General features: G+C 42.3%; 1 protein-coding gene across 2 annotated transcripts in view; it reads left to right on the plus strand.

Moving 5' to 3' along the window:
- Positions 1–22,245, plus strand: part of LOC128700720 (innexin inx2) — a 102,290-nt gene that overhangs the window by 30,019 nt on the left and 50,026 nt on the right. Inside the window, exon 1 of one of the 2 annotated variants that reach the window (XM_070086968.1) lies at positions 1,184–1,549. The exons of the other annotated variant lie outside the window; for it this stretch is intronic. The gene's annotated coding sequence lies outside the window, so the exon portion shown is untranslated. Of the gene's footprint in view, positions 1–1,183; positions 1,550–22,245 lie in introns of those variants that run through there. 2 annotated transcript variants of the gene reach the window in all.

Here is a 22,245-nt window from a genome sequence, read left to right on the forward strand (position 1 = left end):
TATAATTCGTCAAATGCATCCGTGTCTATTTTGCAACGTTTCGCTGCATATACCGTTACCCACCCACAATATACACCGGCACCATGGCGTCCACGAAGGATGAACCTTACACTGCCCTACCCTCAAAATCTGTAAGCAGCGTGTGTACCTTTGGGCAAGAGTCCCTTCACATCTCCCTGCCTGTGCTCCTCCCCGCCTTCTCCACCTCCTACAGCGGTCCCTCCCACACGCCCCTGTGTGCATGTTGTACCATCAGCAATTGTTCTTTACGTGGGAGTACATAGTACTATTTGTGAGTGTGTGTGTGCACCTAGCTTGGTTGCCCATCCACTACCCAGTCCTCTGTCGCCCACCCACCAACCAATCCTTCACTGGCGGTCTGTCTGACCGCCCATCCGCCCGCCAGTCCTCCCTCACAACCTGCTCAGGCCTCACGCGCACCACCCATCACCTCACGAATCCCACGTGAGCAACACAAAGACAAATCGAGTGCTACAAATTATCGAGTACAACTCGGTCAGTGTGGCCGCGTGTTTACGAATGTTGATTTCACTATTGTACGAAACTCGCCCCGTTATTGGTGTGGGCAGCATGCCCAAGTGCCATGCCGTGACGTCACCATGCCAATATCTCCTGGTGTATCCCCTGGTACGTCCCGATATCCGCTTGTGGTGATAGTTTTGTCAGGTTATTGAGGGTAGAATGGATGCTGCGTGGTTGTGACATCACACGTAACTTCCTCTGAAGTGACGTCACTACGAGCACGTGTTGTACCTAAGTCGCACCACCTGTTGCTCACTTGCAGGGGCTCTCATCTCCTGTAGACAGCTCTCTACGCTCCTCCTGGTAAGTCGTTCTCTCCACTCCACTTCGATAAGGATAAATATAAAGAATGTGTGCCAGGGAGGGATAAGTGTGTAGGGAATTAAGTTCTTCCACATGGTAAAGCATTTGCTGCAGATTCTGACGTATAACCGAGCCAGGGGAGTGTTGCCACGTTACCAATTCCCGTAAAGTTCTTTACCATGAAGCAAATGTTGCCTTTGCCACTGTCCCGTACTGCTCGTGTGTGACTCTTGTTTTCAATTGCTCTGGACGTACGATAATAACTGCGCAAAGGATATTACGAAGCGAATAAAATGTTTAGTCTTGTGACGCCGCCAACTTACTCTCTGTCAAGGCTGTAGGATGCGATTCACACACACACACACACGGACGAAGGCAGCGGAGGGAGATTCTTGCATTTCCTGTTCCCTCCTTGAGCGGAGTGGACGTCAGGTACTTCTCACCTGTGCACCCGCTGACCACTCCGCCAAGTGACCCTACCGCAGACGAACATACAGGTGGTGGTTACTGACACGAAACTTCCGCCTTAGTGAACTGTTTTTTTCCACCCACTTAGTGGTTGCAGTCGGTACTAGTGTACGGAGAGATACAAAGGAACACGCGTGGCTCTCCCTACAGGAGAGGTGACGTAGTGTTGTGAACGTTGGAGGGAAGAACTGAACTTGTGTGTGGATCCTCGGGCTTCTCCTCACAGTGGCTTCTGGTAAGTTGTTCCCTACCCGCAGTGGTTCCTCTCATTGTCCTTCATGTGTTGATACAGCTCATCTGCGAACGTTGTGACGAACTGTTCTGTGTACTAACTAATGAAGAATTGACGTCATGACTGAAGTCTCGTTAAAATTTAGACATAATATAAGAGAGCAAAAATCAATAAAGCCTGCATAGTGTTGAGTCAAACGTTGGGGGATCAGATACCTCGTCCAAGGAGTCAAGATGAAAAGTTGGATCGTATAAGTTTTTTTATAGTGATTACTGGAGCTGAGTGACCTCAGCATCACCAGGGTATGTTGTATTAGCAGTGCCATGAAGTGCATCAATTTAGATATGTTGTTAGTGCAGCAGTGATCTTCAAAGGTAAAGCTTATTATTTAATGGCAGGTCGTAAGTGTTCATCTGCTCATGCATATGTTCGTAGATTTGTCATATTACAGTCTCATAAAATACAAACTTTTATCGTTGGTATAAAAATGAACGTGTGTGTGTGTGTGTGTGTTTGGGTGGGGAAGGGTTATAGATGTGTACTTGCCTGTATGTACTTACCAATATGGTTGCAGGGTTCGAGTCTTAGCTCCTTACTGTGTGTTTGGTAGGTGCGAATTAGACCTGCCTAGCATGGACCACTAGGTCTGTCATGCACACTCTTACAACTATGTATGGAGTCTGCCTCAGCTGACTTCTCGTCCAACTTATTCCTCTTCCTGACTATCTGAACGCTGAAGAAATACTTCCTGACATCCATATAACTCATCTTTGTTTTTAGTTTCCTTCTGTGCCCTCCTGTACCTGTTTCCCGTCTTTCAGTCTATCCCTGCCTACACTATCAATTACTCTGGGTATATGCTGTATGTCGCATGTGTGCGTGGTTATGTTATGTGAGTACCCGAGCGCGTGCATGAATGTCAGTTTGTGTGCGTACGCGCGTGGTTTTGTGTGTACTCGCGCGCGTGCATGAATGAGTGTGTGTGTGTGTGTGTGTGTGTTGTGTTGAGTGTGTGTGTGTGTGTGTGTGTGTGTGTGTGTGTGTGTGTGTGTGTGTGTGTGTGTGTGTGTGTGTGTGTGTGTGTGTGTATGCACTCGCGCGCGTGTAGTGTTGTAGTGTGCTCGCGCGTGTGCGTGAATGGTGTTTATGTACATGTGTGTGTGTTCCTATGTGTACCCACGTAATTATGGTTGCATAGCTTAAGTCTCATCTCCTGGCCCCTCCTCTCTGCTGGACGTTACTGACTTCACTCTCCTAGCTATATGAGCCCTATCATACCTATTCTTAAAGCTATGGTACTTGTAACCAAGCCTAAGTCTGGCCACTACAACATCAGTCAGTCTGTTCACATTGCAAGTTGCTCTATAAACAGACTTACCTACGTTCATGTTATCATAGTGGGTTACAGATCTACTCAGACTTCTAATTGCATTCCTGTAACATTCATTTTCATTATTTACTTTTCTTAGTACATTGCGTTGGGGTGAGTGAGAGGATGGGGGATTGTGAGTGTGTTGGGGAGTAAGAGGATGGGGTGTGGGAGGGTGTAGGAACCAGACATCATGGCCAGGACAATCCACCGTCCCGACGTCTGCTAGAAACATACCTGAGGTTTTCACTTTGCAATAAGTGAGTCGTATTTTACAGCAGATTCATTCTTGATAAACAAGAGATACGCTGTAGTTTCTCCTGGAAAAAAAAGGGAACTGTGTACACTAACCTACTGTTAACCAATGGCAAAAGGGACTTTAAACACCCATGGAAGAAATCCCCCGTGTGTTTACCTTACCTGGCAGTGTGTATGGTGGTTTGCAAGCGTGCGAGAGAACTAAGTAACTTGACCGGCCGTGACTCACACACTGGAAGCCACACCACACTATTACCAACCCACACCACACGGTACTGCGTGTGGACGAAAAACTACCAGTTCATTCAATAAGGTAGTGCATGTGGACGCCAAACTACCAGTTCATTCTATAAGGTAGTGCATGTGGACGAAAAACTACCAGTTCATTCAATAAGGTACTGCGTGTGGACGCCAAACTACCAGTTCTTTCCATAAGGTACTGCGTGTGGACGCCAAACTACCAGTTCTTTCCATAAGGTACTGCGTGTGGACGCCAAACTACCAGTTCTTTCCATAAGGTACTGCGTGTGGACGCCAAACTACCAGTTCTTTCCATAAGGTACTGCGTGTGGACGAAAAACTACCAGTTCATTCAATAAGGTACTGCGTGTGGACGCCAAACTACCAGTTCATTCCATAAGGTACGGCGTGTGGACGCCAAACTACCAGTTCTTTCCATAAGGTACTGCGTGTGGACGACAAACTGTAACACATCGAACTATGTGATGAATGGTTTTGAAAACCGACAAGTTGAAGAATTGAGACACTTATGCAACATATGGGAATCTTTATTGAAGATTCCCATATGTTGCATAAGTGTCTCAATTCTTCCACATCGAACTATGTCTGGACAAAATAGGCCCACTCAAAAGTTCCTCGGGTCAGCTCACTGACAGTGATAAGGAAATGTGTAGAATTTTTAACACATACTTCCTCTCAGTTTTTACACAGGAGGATACCAGCGATATTCCAGAAATGATAAATTATGTAGAACAGGACGATAATAAACTGTGCACGATTAGGGTCACAAGTGACATGGTCCTTAGGCTAATAGATAAATTAAAACCTAACACATCCCCAGGCCCTGATGAACTGTATGCAAGGGTTCTAAAGGAATGTAAAGAGGAGCTTAGCAAACCTTTGGCTAATCTTTTCAACATATCACTACAATAAAATGATATAAAATACCGACAGGTTGTTAGGTAAGACACATAAAGATACCTAACTGTTGCATATGTGTCTTACCTAACAACATATCACTACAAACTGGCATGGTGCCAGATAAGTGGAAAATGGCAAATGTGATACCTATTTTCAAAGCAGGTGACAGGTCCTTAGCTTCGAACTATAGACCAATAAGCCTAACCTCCATAGTGGGAAAATTTATGGAATCAATAATTGCCGAGGCAGTTCGTAGCCACCTTGAAAAGCATAAATTAATCAACGAATCTCAGCATGGTTTTACAAAGGGACGTTCCTGCCTTACGAATTTATTAACTTTTTTCACTAAGGTATTTGAGGAGGTAGATCATGGTAATGAATATAATATTGTGTATATGGACTTCAGTAAGGCTTTTGACAGGGTCCCACATCAGAGACTATTGAGGAAAATTAAGGCACATGGAATAGGAGGAGAATTTTTTTCCTGGATAGAGGCATGGGGAGAAATCAGAGTGGGGAAGCGTCACGAGCGGTGTTCCACAGGGGTCAGTGTTGGGCCCCCTGCTGTTCACAATCTACATAAACGACATAGATGAGAGCATAAAGAGCGACATCAGCAAGTTTGCCGATGACACCAAAATAGGCCGTCGAATTCATTCTGACGAGGACATTCGAGCACTCCAGGAAGATTTGAATAGACTGATGCAGTGGTCGGAGAAGTGGCAGATGCAGTTTAATATAGACAAATGCAAAGTTCTAAATGTTGGACAGGACAATAACCATGCCACATATAAACTAAATAATGTAGATCTTAATATTACGGATTGCGAAAAAGATTTAGGAGTTCTGGTTAGCAGTAATCTGAAACCAAGACAACAGTGCATAAGTGTTCGCAATAAAGCTAATAGAATCCTTGGCTTCATATCAAAAAGCATAAATAATAGGAGTCCTCAGGTTTGGTGAATGGTTTTGAAAGCCGACAAGTTGAAGAATTGAGACACTTATGTAAAGTAAAAGGACACAAGTGCAACTAATGTGACATTTATTGTGGCAACGTTTCGCTCTCCAGGAGCTTTATCAAGCCATTACAAACAATACATGGACACAGAGGGTATATAAAGGCTCAGAGTGAGGTGAATACTAGTGAGGTACCATTTCGATGTTCACTAGTGGTAGTAGTAGTAGTAGTAGTAGTAGTGGTAGTGACAAAAGTAATACAATATGGTAGAGCAATTAATTCGTACATGAGTAAAAGGATATAAAAGCTATTACTTGGGTAACATAAAAATAGGTTGGACAAATATATAAACTGGAATGAGGCAGCTTGTTTCAGTGTTCACTCTCTGTGCTTTATGTAGTATAACAGGAGAGACTATGTGATGGCAGGGTTTACTGTTTTCAGGAGGATTCTTGCTAAGACTTCGGAGATGGTGAAGCTGCCGTTGTTTTGTTTGATTGTATTCGAAACAGCGATCAGTGCTGATTCGAGGCACTTGCGTCTGCGGAAATTAGTTTCTTTGATCACTAATTGGGCGTCTCTGAATTTCATGAGATGATTGGTGGAATTTCGGTGTTGTACACAGGCGATGTTCAGGTTATCGTTCCTACATGCGTAAATGTGTTCATTGAGGCGGGTGTCGAGGTTTCTGGCTGTTTCACCTACGTAAATCTTGTCACAGCCTCCACAGGGTATAGTGTAAACTCCTGCATTGACTGGTTCGTGGTGCTTGGATTTTGTCCTGGTTATATCCTTTATTGAAGTGCTAGAAGCAATGGCGACTCTGGTGTTAGCTTGTGAAAGTGGCCTACGTCTCACCTCTTGGCGCTATAAAAAGCTCCATCCTGTCACTTCTTCTCCATATTGTTTCATACTATGGAACAATGCTCTTCTCCAGACTGAGGGACTGACCACCTCAAAACTTTAAGGGTGATGGACTGATTACATCGTCTTCAAGTATCTTCTGCTTCTATCAACTTTTCTGTACTAGACTGAAGAAGCCTACTCTGTAGGCGAAACGTTTCACAATAAAGATACCTAACTGTTGCATATGTGTCTTACCTAACAACCTGTCGGTATTTTATACCATTTTAATGTTCAATCTGTCAGACACTGCAACACAAGGGTATCTTGGTACAGACCTGCAATCAACTTCGACAACTTCCACTAGTGAGAGGGGCTGGATTTGAGAGGGACCTGACTTCTCAACATCTGAGTTCTTACCTCTCCTAGTGGCCTACGTCTCACCTCTTGGCGCTATAAAAAGCTCCATCCTGTCACTTCTTCTCCATATTGTTTCATACTATGGAACAATGCTCTTCTCCAGACTGAGGGACTGACCACCTCAAAACTTTAAGGGTGATGGACTGATTACATCGTCTTCAAGTATCTTCTGCTTCTATCAACTTTTCTGTACTTGACTGAAGAAGCCTACTGTGTAGGCGAAACGTTTCATAATAAAGATACCTAACTGTTGCATATGTGTCTTACCTAACACAATACATGCTGCTCAAAGAACGTTTATCCCTTATAAAGAAATTAGATCAAATAGAAATGACCCAAAATGGATGAATAATAGGCTGAAATATCTACTAGGGCATAAGAAAGGAATTTATAGGCGTATCAAAAGAGGCGAGGGTCATCTTATGAATCAGTATATTGACATTAAGAGGGACATTAAAAAGGGGATAAGAAAAGCTAAAAGGGACTATGAAATTAAAGTTGCTAGGGATTCTAGAACTAACCCAAAAAGTTTTTTCCAGGTATATAGAACAAAAGTCAGAGATAAGATAGGTCCCCTTAAAAATAACTATGGGCATCTTACTGACAAAGAGAATGAAATGTGCTCGATTTTAAATAATTATTTTCTCTCGGTTTTTACACAGGAAGACACTAATAATGTTCCGGTAATTAATTTTTATAGTGGGCCAGAAGAAGATAAATTATGTAACATCACAGTCACTAGTGAAATGGTTGTGAAGCAGATAGACCGACTGAAGCAAAATAAGTCACCGGGTCCTGATGAGGTTTTTTCAAGGGTTCTAAAGGAATGCAAAATGGAAGTCTGTGAACCATTAACTAATATTTTTAATTTATCTCTTCAAACAGGTGTAGTGTCTGATATGTGGAAGATGGCTAATGTAATTCCTATTTTTAAAACAGGGGACAAGTCGTTACCGTCAAATTACCGCCCAATAAGCCTGACCTCAATTGTAGGCAAATTACTAGAGTCAATTATAGCTCAGATTATAAGAAGCCATCTCGATAAGCATAGCTTGATTAATGATACTCAGCATGGATTCACAAGAGGCCGGTCTTGTCTAACTAATTTATTAACTTTCTTCAGTAAAGCTTTCGAGGCTGTTGGGAGGGGTTGGATTTGAGAGGGACTTGCACATCAGAGCTTATTTCTTGGGTAGCATTGAAGTGATCCCTGCCTAGAATTGTTAGGTAAGACACATATGCAACAGTTAGACAACTTTATTCCGAAACGTTTCGCCTACACAGTAGGCTTCTTCAGTCGAATACAGAAAATAGGCAGGAAGAGTAGAGATGTGAAGACGATGTAATCAGTCCATCACCCTTGTAGTCGTAGAATATGGTATACAATACCTGTCGGTATTTTATACCATTTTAATGTTCATTAAAAATTGGGTTGGTCAAATGCTTGTTAGTGGAAATAAATGGTATAAAATACCGACACAATGGAAATATAAACACATATGCAGTATAATGTGATCCTTTATTGACTACGTTTCGCCCACACAGTGGGCTTTTTCAAGTCACAAACAAAAAAAGCCCACTGTGTGGGCGAAACGTAGTCAATAAAGGATCACATTATACTGCATATGTGTTTATATTTGCTTGTTAGTGGGATGAATTGTAAAGGACCTGCCTAGTATGGGCCAACAGGCCTGCTGCAGTGTTCCTCCTTTCTTATGTTCTTATGCTGTTGATAAATTAGACACATGTGCAATTCTAGGCAGGATGAACATCAAAATGGTATACTTGTCCTAAGTGTTTGCTTATCTGTCTTTGACCATAACCTGTCGGTACTACACACTGGGTTTTCACCACTCAAGTGGCTTGTATAACAGTGTCTACCCAAACAGCAGACAGCTTTTGCTCGGTCCATCATTTTGTTTTGTTTTCCTAATATCTGTTGTGAATTTATTCCTTAGGGTAATCTCATGACGATGGTCTAATATCAGGCTGCTTTATTTTGCACAAGCTGCTTTATTTTGAGTACTTCTACATACAATTACTTCGTCCTAATTCGCCCAGTCCAGTCTCTCACTGTACCAGTCTGTCCTATCATCCCTCTTCGGTGGTAGTGCATTGTCCATGAATACAGTTGCCTATTTCCTTGTATCCCTGTTCGGTTCATTTGATCTCAGGCGAAGGCGCCGAATTTCCGAGTCGCCTACGTCAGCGACTTATCCAGGCTTCATGCTCTGTAACTTTGTAAAATGTGACTTATCTAACAACACGATTTAAGTGTCTTTTATGTTTGTTATATTAGGCTAGTGCTCGCCGACAGTATTACTAAGTTTATATATGGGAGGACTCTTTAAGAGCCTCAACGTTGGTGAGATCGCCAATGTCTCATTACTAGCGGTAAAGGTTTTCTTGCAAAGTAAGAGGACACAAGTGCAACTAATGTGACATTTTATTGTGACAACTTTCGCTCTCCAGGAGCCTTGTCAAGTCGTTACAAACAACACAAGGACACAGAGGATATATATAGGCTCAGAGTGAGGTGCAATATTAGTGGTAGTAGTATTGCACCTCTCCATCGTCTAACGATAGGGAGTGATAGCTAATACTTCTCCACCCACCTGCTGCTGATTATATTACGTAACTAAAAACAACTCCAAGATTGTAAATCCTTCTGAAACGGCCAACTCAATTAGCGCTTGTCTTTGTTAAACAACACACACGTAGACAGTTGCTCGTAGCTTAGTGGCAACGCCTTTAGCTCCCACCAGAAGAACCCGGGTTCAATCCCCCGGAGTGTCGATTTATGGACATTACACAAATAACCCATATATAAGAGAGAGGAGCTTACGACGACGTTTCGGTCCGACTTGGACTATTTGTGGACATATCTTCTAAAATATGTTGTCCCTGTCCCATAGGGCTAAGCTTTCATAAAAACATAAGACAAAAGGAAGACTGCAGCAGGCCTACTGGCCCATGCGAGGCACGTCCAAGTCTCCTACCGGCCTAAGCCAATGACCAAACTAATAAGGTTGCGAGAAAGATTTAGGAGTTCTGGTTAGTAGTAATCTGAAACCAAGACAACAGTGTATAAGTGTTCGCAATAAAGCTAACAGAATCCTTGGCTTCATATCAAGAAGCATAAATAATAGGAGTCCTCAGGTTGTTCTTCAACTCTATATAACCTTGGTTAGGCCTCATTTAGATTATGCTGCACAGTTTTGGTCACCGTATTACAGAATGGATATAAATGCTCTGGAAAACGTACAAAGGAGGATGACAATGTTGATCCCATGTATCAGAAATCTTCCCTATGAGGATAGACTAAGGGCCCTGAATCTGCACTCTCTAGAAAGGCGCAGAATTAAGGGGGATATGATTGAGGTGTATAAATGGAAGACAGGAATAAATAAAGGGGGTGCAAATAACGTGCTGAAAATATCTAGCCTAGACAGGACTCGTAGCAATGGTTTTAAGTTGGAAAAATTCAGATTCAGGAAGGATATAGGAAAGCACTGGTTTGGTAATAGAGTTGTGGATGAGTGGAACAAACTCCCAAGTACAGTTATAGAGGCTTAAACGTTGTGTAGTTTTAAAAATAGGTTAGATAAATACATGAGTGGGTGTGGGTGGGTGTGAGTTGGAACTGATTAGCTTGTGCTACTAGGTCAGTTGCCGTATTCCTTCCTTAAGTGAATGTGACCTGACCTGACTAGGCTGGAGCATTGGCTTAAGCCGGTAGGAGACTTGGACCTGCCTCGCATGGGCCAGCAGGCCTGCTGCATTGTTCCTTCTTTCTTATGTTCTTATGTTAGGTCACATTGACATAAGATAGGAGCACGGCACATGACCTAGTAGCACAAGCTATTCAGGTCCAACTCACACCCACCTACTCGGGAGTTTGTTCCACTCATCCACAACTCTGTTACCCAACCAGTGCTTTCCTATATCCTTCCTGAATCTGAATTTTTCAACCTTAAAACCATTGCTGCGAGTCTTGTCTAGGCTAAATATTTTTAGCACTCTCATTTACATCCCTTCTATTTATTCCTGTTTTCCATTTATACACCTCAATCATATCCTCTCTAATTCTACGCCTTTCTAGAGAGTGCAGATTCAGGGTCCTCATTCTATCCTCATTGGGAAGGTTTCTGATACATGGGATCAACTTTGTCATCCTCCTTTGTACGTTTTCCAGAGCATTTACATCCATTCTGTATTACGGTGACCAAAACTGTGCAGCATAATCAAAATGAGGCCTTAACAAGGATATATAGTGATGAATGGTTTGAAAAACCGACAAGTTGAAGATATATAGAGTTGAAAAACAACCTGAGGACTCTTATTATTTATGATTATTGATATGAAGCCAAGGATTCTGTTCACTTTATTGCAAATATTTATGTTGTCTTGGTTTCAGATTACTGCTAACCAAAACTCCAAATCCTTTTCGCAATCAGTAATATATTAATATCTACATTATTTAGTTTATATGTGGCATGGTTATTTTCCTGTCCACTGTTTAGAATTTTGTATTTGTCTATATTAAACTGCATCTGCCACTTCTCCGACCACTGCATCAGTCTACTTAAATATTTCTGGAGTGCTCTAATGTCCTCGTCAGAATGAATTCGACGGCCTATTTTGGCGTCATCGGCAAACTTGCTTATATCGCTATTTATTCCCTCATCTATGTCGTTTATGTAAATTATGAACAACAAGGGGCCCAACACTGACCCCTGTGAAACACCGCTCGTGACGCTTCCCCACTCTGATTTCTCGCCATTTATGCAAACGTTCCGCTCACAACTGGCTTTATCAACTCAATAAAGGAGTACAAGAAAGGTATAAAATACCGACAATATGAAAGTTAAGACACATGTGCAACATCTGGATATCTTTATTGTAGACGTTTCGCCATCCAGTGGCTTTATCAATACAGATTCTACCGTCTTAAGAACATAAGAACATAAGAACGAAGGAACACTGCAGAAGGCCTACTGGCCCATGCGAGGCAGGTCCAAGTCCCTACCGGCTTAAGCCAATGCACCCAACCTAGTCAGGTCAGGTCACATTGACTTAAGGGAGGAACACGGCAACCGACCTGTTAGCACAAGCTATCAGGTCCAACTCACACCCACCCACATCTACTCATGTATTTATCCAACCTATTTTTAAAGCTACACAACGTTCTGGCCTCTATAACGGTACTTGGGAGTTTGTTCCACTCATCCACAACTCTATTACCAAACCAGTACTTTCCTATATCCCTCCTGAATCTGAATTTTTCCAACTTAAAACCATTGCTGCGAGTCCTGTCTAGGCTAGATATTTTCAGCACACTATTTACATCCCCTTTATTTATTCCTGTCTTCCACTTATAAACCTCAATCATATCCCCCCTAATTCTACGTCTTTCTAGAGAGTGCAGTTTCAGGGCCCTTAGTCTATCCTCATAGGGAAGGTTTCTGATACATGGGATCATCTTTGTCATCCTCCTTTGTACATTTTCCAGAGAATTTATATCCATTCTGTAATACGGTGACCAAAACTGTGCAGCATAATCTAAATGAGGCCTAACCAAGGATGTATAGAGTTGAAGAACAACCTGAGGACTCCTATTATTTATGCTTCTTGATATGAAGCCAAGGATTCTATTAGCTTTATTGCGAACACTTATGCACTGTTGTCTTGGTTTCAGATTACTGCTAACCAGAACTCCTAAATCTTTTTCGCAATCCGTAATATTAAGATCTACATTATTTAGTTTATATGTGGCATGGTTATTGTCCTGTCCAACATTTAGAACTTTGCATTTGTCTATATTAAACTGCATCTGCCACTTCTCCGACCACTGCATCAGTCTATTCAAATCCTCCTGGAGTGCTCGAATGTCCTCGTCAGAATGAATTCGACGGCCTATTTTGGTGTCATCGGCAAACTTGCCGATGTCGCTCTTTATGCCCTCATCTATGTCGTTTATGTAGATTGTGAACAGCAGGGGGCCCAACACTGACCCCTGTGGAACACCGCTCGTGACGCTTCCCCACTCTGATTTCTCCCCATTTATGCAAACTCTCTGCTGCCTATTTGTCAACCATGCCTCTATCCAGGAAAAAATTTCTCCTCCTATTCCATGTGCTTTAATTTTCCTCAATAGTCTCTGATGTGGGACCCTGTCAAAAGCCTTACTGAAGTCCATATACACAATATCATATTCATTACCATGATCTACCTCCTCAAATACCTTAGTGAAAAAAGTTAATAAATTCGTAAGGCAGGAACGCCCCTTTGTAAAACCATGTCCAAGAATTTGTATTGATAAAGCCACTAGATGGCGAAACGTCTACAATAAAGATATCCAGATACTGCACATGTGTCTCAACTTTCAATAAAGGAGATCACGAAAACACCCAGGTGTTGTTACTGTCTAATTCATCAGCTTGCTGGCCCTGTATACCATCAATGTTGTGATAAAAAAGGCAACAGGCAGTGCGAGTCTGTTATAATTATATTTTGTATATAGTTTTCTGTTTTCTAAGTATGTCCAAGAATTTGTATTGATAAAGCCACTGGATGGCGAAACGTTTACAATAAAGACAACCAGATGTTGCACAAGTGTCTTAACTTTCATCACGTTATTATTATCGTTATAACGGAGCACTAAATCCTTAGCGGTCAATAACAACGTCTGGGGAATGTTAAGTAACCAGATTTGATCCCAGAAAGGAAAAAAGCAGCTCTGATTCTTTGAGCTCTCCAATCTTCCCCCCTTCCCCAATCCTCTTTCCTTCCATGAGAAAGGGATGTTGATCCAGAGATGTGGACGGCACTTCAGAGTTCTGGGTACAAATTGCTGTGACTCCCGCACCCCACTGTTTTTTGTGTGCGTCAGCTTCTCTGCGTTTACTGAGGTGCACCTGCAGGGGTCCAGTTTCAGCTTCTGGTTCCCCGCCTCTTTTAAGCGATTGGTATAGTGTGTGTGCAACTGTCTGATTGAATCTGCGAGGAATAGAGTTTTAATTCTCGCTTTTTGGGAATATTTCCAGCACATTATTTATGTACACTTCATTCTGGATTTGCAATTGTTTATTTTAGTTATATTTTTCCTAGGATACAGATGCAGTACGGAATTTTTATTTAATAGCGATTTGTTGAAGAAAAAGGCTTAATCAGGTTTATATCACTAAAACTCACGGAACGGGTAAATTCTAACCTGGTGATAAGCCAGTCTCAAAACTAGCAGGTTAGTACTCTAACCCTTGTATTATCCTGGCTTAATAAGATTCGTACAGTTAGTAATATTTATATCCAGTAGGAAGGTTAGCATGCGCCTCATTGTGCCCATGAATGCAGTTTTTTTTACAGACGAATCTCACACCAACAGGGATTAAAGTAAACTCTAAGCGTATATACACTGAAAGCTTATTTATTTTATATATAGGTTGGACATAACGGAGGTTCACTGTAGCAATCCTACTAGTCCATACCTGGCAAGTAGTGTTAGATAGTAGTGTTTATTTATTCTCATTTTCCTGCCTATTTATAACTCTCTTCTTGATCCAGTAATCCCGTGGTTTTATTTGTTGTATCTACAAGTGAACCCCTTTATTCTGCATGTCTCTTATTTTCCAAGACCAACAATTACTCTTGTAGTGAAAATGTCTTTCGCTATATATATCTAACTCATTTGGGTATTCTGTCTCCATGTGTGTATCCCCCTTCCCCTCGCTGGGTCCCATCTATTGTGAAGAGTTTGTCTTTGTTTATATTGTCTGCTTCTGAACAGCTTGTTTGTTTCGTTCGTGTCCTCTCAGAGTTGTCGTTGCTGTAACGCTGTAAGACTTAAGTCTTTCGTGCTTCTATGTAACTCAGTTCCATTCTCTGACGAGTTTGCCTGATTGTATTCAACCCTCTCTTTCTCTCTCTTTCCCTCCCTCCCTCCACCCTCAGAACTGACTCACGAAATCGTAATGGCACGATTGCTAACAAACCATACTACCCTCAGAATTGTTTTACACCCTGATGTCCATCTCTCCTTCCATAGACACAATGGCTTTTGTATTTCTGTTGAGATTAGATTAACACTATGTAAAGTGTTTGCTTTGTGCTGTCCTCCCGTCATTCATGCACCTGTATACAGGTTGCTCCAGACACCTTACAACATGCTGCCTACCCCTCTATTGTGGTTACTTATGTCTAAAGTTTTGCTCGGTTAAATATATATATATATATATATATATATATATATATATATATATATATATATATATATATATATATATATATATATATATATATATATATATATATATATCCTATAAATCTACAAGAGTATTCTAATTAACGCTAGTGGCTTTCGTTGTGTCATTCTCGGTGGCCGAGCCACATTCATCTGTTAATGCAGCAAAGCCTTTTCAACCCTCTTCGTCTTCAGCTTTACTTTCTCGCAATTTCCATCCGCTGCGGCTAGTTTCGTTGGTATTATTTTCCTTGTTCCAAGGAAAGACTCTTCTCTCCATGACGTTTTATCTCATTCCTAACACCGTCCAGTTCTACCTTCTGAAGGCACAGCTGTACGAAACTCAGAGAAGCCACCACTAACATTTCACCAACACTCTTACAGTGAGAATTTGGCCTAAGTCTTTGGGATGTGACGGAACGAGAAATTAGCATAACTCAGCAGCAGTTGTCATACACTGCAACATCATGGGATCTTGATACAAAGAATTCTTCAAAAACTTGTCCAGTCTTTGGACGAAGACCTACTTCAACTAGTGGATGATACCACTATGACCCCGCCTCCTCCTGCTTCGCCTCACCTGACTACAGTATATAAGCCACTTCTGCGGCTCTATGTTGTACTTTCTACAAGATTGATGGACTGAACACATCGACTCCAGGCTGAGAGACTGATTACCTCAAACTCCTCTCCTTACGACTCAAGAAATCGTAATGACACGATTGCAAATAAACCACGGGCTGGAGTTTTGAGACTCTATGACCGCGGGTTCAATCCCGGCCGGGGGTATGGTTTCCTCTCCTTACATTATTCTCCTTTAAAAGTTAAGACACATGTGCAACATCTGGATATCTTTATTGTAGACGTTTCGCCATCCGGTGGCTTTATCAATACAGATTCTAGGACATAATTTGAAGACAGTAGAACTATATACAAAAGATGAGGTAATCAGTCCCTCAGCCTTGGAGTTAGTGTTCACAGCATGGACTGATGAAGCCACTGTGTGGCGAAACGTTTCTTCAATAAAGATTCCCATATGTTGCATAAGTGTCTCAATCTTCAGCAATGAAAATCGCTAACTGTTACACGTGTCTCACTCATTAGTACATTTCATCGGAAACGTTTCGGTCATAGAAGCTTGGTTACTCCAAATGTGACTTAATTAAGTCCCAGGACTTCTACGTTTCTGCTAAGATGTCGTAGTTGATACATGAGACACTTGTGCGACATTTGGGAATCTTTATTCAGGAAACGTTTCGCCAGACAGTGGCTTCTTCTGTCTAATGCAAAGAAACGTGGAAGATGAGGAGGAGTGTTTGCATTGTAGATGAATGGTTCAGAGAACCGACATGTTGATAAATTAGACACATGTGCAACTCTTGGGTATCTTTATTGAGGAAACGTTTCGCCACACAGTGGCTTCATCAGTCCATACATAGGAGAAACTTGAAGAACAGGAGGAGAATGAGGTAATCAGTCCCTCAACCTTGAGTCGATATGGTCAGTCCATCAATCTTGTAGAATGTACCACCTGTGGTGTCTTTACTTGTACATGTCTCATGTCTCTGTAATAGATTGATAACACCCCTGGTACTCAAGACGTCTTATTCGCCATCTTATTTAATTAACGAAACGTTACGTCCACTAGAGGCTTTGTCAGTCCTAGTAAGCGAAATGCTTCCCTGACTAAATGTTCTCATTGCTGAATATGTATCCTTTCATCACAGTCTGACTGCCCTGATACATTTAGTTTTTGTACTGTCATTCCCAGCAACTCCCAGTCATGTACCTGTCTAACCTATTTTTAAAGCTTCCCATTCACTTCGTAGAGTGAGGAAATGGTATGGTGGTACCGACAAGATGTGGAAAAAGACACTTATGTACCTGAACTGTACATAAGTGTCTTTTTCCACACTTCGTAGAGTGTTTTCACTTACGACTCTTTTCCCTCTCATCTCTATCCGTCTCAAGTTCTAATTACAATTGCCTTTGTTTCCCCCATAACCAGTACTGGGTCTTCCGTCTTTATCGTCACTTACGTGTAGCCGCGACGCTGGAGGCGATATGGCTTCTCCAATCCTAATATAAACCCAACTGTTACGGCTTGACAAAGCTCCTGGAGAGTGAAACGTTGCCACAGTAAACACAACTGTTAGGTAAATGGATACATATGCAACTAATGTGACTTCTACCTAACATTTTTTGTCAGTAAATCTACCAGTATTACAACTTAAATACAGCTGCTCCTCCAAGACCATAAGAACACCACCTTCATACCCGCTCCACTGAGCTCCTGGGCCTGCTTGCGGTCCATGTCTTCTCTGCCAAGCGCTCCGCTGCTGAGTTAAGCTCTGCTTTTTTCTACGACTGAAGACACTCCTCTTGGGTACTATTCTTCACTTCTCCCCACTTCCCCGTTCTCTTCTTTCCTGGGATTTACGTACACATCACCTCCAGGCTGAGGGATTCATTACCTCAAATTCCTTCTCATCTTCCACCATTCTTCTCTGTACTGATGAAGCCCCTGGGTGGCGGAAGGTTTCCAGAATACGTTTCACAAGTCTCTCACTCATCAATTTGCCGGTTTTCTAAACTAGTTATAAAAAAGGAAAAGGAGACCTCCATTAGAACTACGTTTCATTAGATACATGTGCAACTCTTGGGTATCTTTATTGAGGAAACGTTTCGCCACACAGTGGCTTCATCAGTCCATACAAAGGAGAAACTTGAAGAACAGGAGGAGAATGAGGTAATCAGTCCCTCAGCCTTGAGTCGATGTGGTCAGTCCATCAATCAAGATTGACAAGATACCCAAGAGTTGCACATGTGTCTAATTTAACAACATGTCGGTTCTCTGAACCATTCATCTACAAAACTACGTTTCACTTACACGTGGCATCACCGAGCACCAAAACCTCGCGTAGATGAAATGTCGTGCTAATAAAGATAAAATTTTTACCGAGGTACTCTTTTTACCAGTAATTACACTGGTTGTCAGTTTATACCTCTCAAACCCTTTAGGGTGATCCAGACACGCTGTGTTAACGTGTTTTCGACCTTACTAGCCCTTGTTCCTCAGGCACGCAACATTAGAACATTGTCACTAATAAAACTAATAATGTTAGATAAAAGGACACATGGGCAACTAATATGCCATTTCATTGCTGCAACGTTTCGCTTTCCAGGAGCTTTGTCAAGCTCCTCGAGAGCGCATGTGTCTCATTTCACTCTGGTTCCAGAGCCTTTGATACAAAGGATTCCACAGTGACAGTCGGCCATGGCGGATACACCTCTTACTTAGAATAATGAGAATCACATTTGAATTGAGATGCAGCGAAAGATAAGCTGGCAAGCTTCTGTATGCTTATTTCTTTCTTTCCGTGTAACAAGAGAGGCAAATGTTGACTAACTGGTAAATCCCACTCGAAGGGAAAATCCAACATGTAGGAAAATCTATGTAGCAAATAACAAAAGTGAGTGTATGAAAGGTGTGAGAGTACCGACGGCAGCTGGATAAATGGATTCGTGTGGAGCGTTTATGATACCTTATTGCAAGGTGCGTTTCGCTCATTAGGAGCCTGGAGTGAGGAAGGTCTCAAGGTCGCTGGAGTGAACAAGGTCCCAGGACCGACATGTGTCCTTACTGCCACACACAACCCGGGGAGTTTTAGAGTCTCCAAAACCCTGTCTAGGATGATCTTATGTATCCAGGACACGGCGATCAGGTGACACGGTCTCCCGCGGCCACGCCCCCCTCAACATCACACAGTGACGTCTTTACATTACCTTACTGTTATTCCTGACCTCTCCCACCAGTGCTCCTGTATTTCTAGTTTTCTCTGTAGCAGGACTGAGAAAAAAAGGCACTAGTGACAAACGTCTCCCTCATCACTACGTTCTAAGACTCCTACGTATCTTCATTTCCACATTCTGACCAATATTGTCATATCATTACCCTTCCTGGTTTAGCGCTTCTTTTTTTATTATAATAACAATTACCCTTCTTGTCTCGTAACTAGAAGTTCTCCTGTGAATGGAATAAAGACATGCAGTACCGACAAGTAGATAAATAAATATCGTTTCGCCCACACAGTAGGCTTTTCAGTCGAATACAGAGGAGACAGCAGACAGGATCTTACTCCATTCTTCTCTGTTTCGGTCTTGGAAAGCCACTGGCTGGCGAAATGCCTCCACAATAAAGATATCCAGATATTGCACAACTTCTTGGCTTTCCAGGTTTTCTGTATAATTACAGACTTTTATACCTTGGTTCATCCAGTGAGTCCCACTAAATACACAACGTTAAAATCAACACGCGTGAATGCGTGTTGATTTTAACGTTACTCACATTTAATAAGACACCCCGCAGCTGCACGTGTCACAGCTGATTTTTTTTTTTTTTTGAAGTTAATTATTTGTAGTTGTTGTATGAGTTGAACAACTTACCAAGTAGCGTCATTGAAGCGAGAACCTTTGATATACCTTGATACATTTGATGAATTTCGAGAGTCCCTCTACTCTCGGAGCCCGACCATGGACTAGGCTCGTTCCTGGGTAGTCTTAAAAGATTGGTTGAACAAGTAGGTATGGTTGGGCGTCAGTTACGCATAAGAACACAAGAATGGAGATAGAAAGTGCCTACAATATGGATGTACAAGATACACAAGCGGTATAGATCCTTTATTTACAAGTGTGTATTTCGATGTTACGAAGCATGTCTGGGGAAAGCTTGCTGTGTGCTTGTGTTAGCCATAACTGTGGAGCACTGCAGGAGGCCTACTGGCCCATGTTCACGCTCACTCCCCCTCAAATCTAGAAAATTTCAAAGACACTTTTAACAGGGGAAAACTATACCACGTTTTACCCAGTGGAAGAAACATGGTCTTTTTGTCACGGGGAGACGGCGAAACATCGTAATTTTTTTTTTTGCCTGCTTGAAGTGCATTTTAAATCACTACTTGTTGGCTTAACTCTCTTGTCTCAACTGAGTCAGTTTACTCTGGCGTTCAGCAGACGGAGGATCAAGCCTCCACCAAGTCTTGCGCTGAATAACCCACATGGGTTTATCGCTTGGCATGATTATTTATATTTATCATTCACCAGATCAGCCAAGCTGTGATGGATATGTGGAACAGCGGGCCTCCAGCAGCAACAGCCTGGTTTGCCAGGCAAGCACCAGACGAGCCTGGCCTCAGGCCGGGCTCTGGGAGTAGAAAAATTCTCGAAACTCATCAAAGGTACTTCCTCATTATTAGCTTATGTTCAGTAACGTATATAATTAGTGAGACAGTACTGCCACTTTCCATTATTAGTGAGACAGTACTGCCACTTTCCATTATTAGTGAGACAGTATTGCCACTTCCGACCAGTAGTGAGACAGTATTGCCACTTCCGACCAGTAGTGAGACAGTATTGCCACTTCCGAGCATAAACATTACTGTCAGTTTAGTGACATAAGTCAATATCCTGTTATGTCCCTCTTCTTCCCACACCAACGAACAGCTGGCTCCAGTTGTCAGTCACTCCAGTGTTGGTGGCGTCAGTCACTCCAGTGATGGTGGTGTCAGACGGGCACTCCAGTGATGGAGGTGTCAGACGGGCACTCCAGTGATGGAGGTGTCAAGCAGCGCCTCCAGTCAGTTTCCCTCAGTGACTGGCTTGCCTCCAGCCAGCCAGTCACTGGGAGGGTTAGGGAAGCCGGGAGGAACCTTGTAGTCTTGACCTTGGTGGGGAGGAGTTGGAGGTGAGGGAGGAGTGATTGGGGGGGGCTGATGGAGAGATGGGGGTTCTGTGGGTGGAGAGAAGAGGGAAGGGGGGTGAACCCCAGGGAGAGGCCACCTGCCGGCATTATTTTTTTTATTTGCTGGTGTAGTGCCGGAGCTGTTGACTTGTGAATGAAGGAGAGTACTGCGTGTGTGTGTGTGTGTGTGTGTGTGTGTGTGTGTGTGTGTGTGTGTGTGTGTGTGTGTGTGTGTGTGTGTGTGTGTGTGTGTGTGTGTGTGTGTATTTGTGTAGCTATTTATCTGTGTATGTCTGTCCCGTGTATCATATAACTGACAATATACACTACCAACAACCTGGTGAATAAGACATATCACAACTACCACTACTACTCTCGACTTTGTCTTCACCTGTATTCGACTGAAGAAGCCTGCTGTGCAGTCGAAACGTTTCGGTAATCAAGATATCGAAGTGTTGCAAATGTGTTATAACCCTAAGTCTATCCTGTGTACCTAAATCAACTTTTCCGTCAATTAAATACTATATTTCTTCCTTATTTAGTAACCATTTGACTTAATGATAAACTTCTCCTTAACGCCATTTTTTTGGCATGTAAAATTTAAGTTATTTATCATTTCAACGCAATTTTTTGCTTATTATCCACAGACATTTATATGACATTTGTTGGAAACTGTGTGCGTGTTGGTTTATGTGGCTGTATGTCCCCAGAGAACCTCTTGTCTGTGCACTCAGTCGAATATCTTAGTACATGATTGATGTCTGTGTACATAGGTCGTTTGTCACTCAGGCGTCAATAACCTCGTCGTTGGCCCAACAAGGAATAATTATAATCAATCACCGGCGTCTCTTCGTGGAAGTGATTCTTGATGTATTTTGGTTGCCTTGTATGTGTTGCAGTCAGCATTATGATCACTGCTTGAGCACAGTGCTTGATGCTCAACTTATTGAGGAATGTACAGTGAGAGACAGTATGGCAATCTCTAAGGAATTTCATCAAATTGAAAATATGATGCGAGACACTGAGCAAGTGTCCTAAATTTGCTCGAAGAGATCAAATATAAAGCGTAAATATGTACTCAGAGGTACTCCCGTTAACCCATTTAAGGCCTGGTTCCTGGGCCATTTTTGTGTGTGTGTGTGTGAATCTATATGTACCTGCGCTGACGTTCATAGGATGGATATGGGGTGCATTTTTGGCTGTTTCGACGGCAAAATTTAATGTATTTTAATGTTCTATTGTTTGAGTACGTCCTGTTGGCTGTGTAAAGGTTCTGTTGCCTGTGTATATGTTTTCTGTATGTGTTCTGTTTGACTGTGCATATATTTTGCCAGCTGACAGTGTTCTGTTAGTTATACAAACGTTCTGCTAGCTGCGTGTATGCTCTGTCAGCTGTGTATATGTTCTATGTCGTGTATTTATATATTTTTAAGATATGTGTATATTTAATTGTGTATGTGTATTAGCTGTGTGTATGTTGTTCTAGCTGAGTATATGTAGTGTTATGTGTGTGTGTGTGTGTGTGTGTGTGTGTGTGTGTGTGTGTGTGTGTGTGTGTGTGTACTCACCTCACCTAGTTGAGGTTGCGGGGGTCGAGTCCGAGCTCCTGGCTCGGTGTGTGTGTGTGTGTGTGTGTGTGTGTGTGTGTGTGTGTGTGTGTGTGTGTGTGTGTGTGTGTGTGTGTGTGTGTGTGTGTGTGGCTAACGCGACG

This window comes from Cherax quadricarinatus, chromosome 20, assembly GCF_038502225.1.
Source record: "Cherax quadricarinatus isolate ZL_2023a chromosome 20, ASM3850222v1, whole genome shotgun sequence".
Taxonomy (NCBI): domain Eukaryota; kingdom Metazoa; phylum Arthropoda; class Malacostraca; order Decapoda; family Parastacidae; genus Cherax; species Cherax quadricarinatus.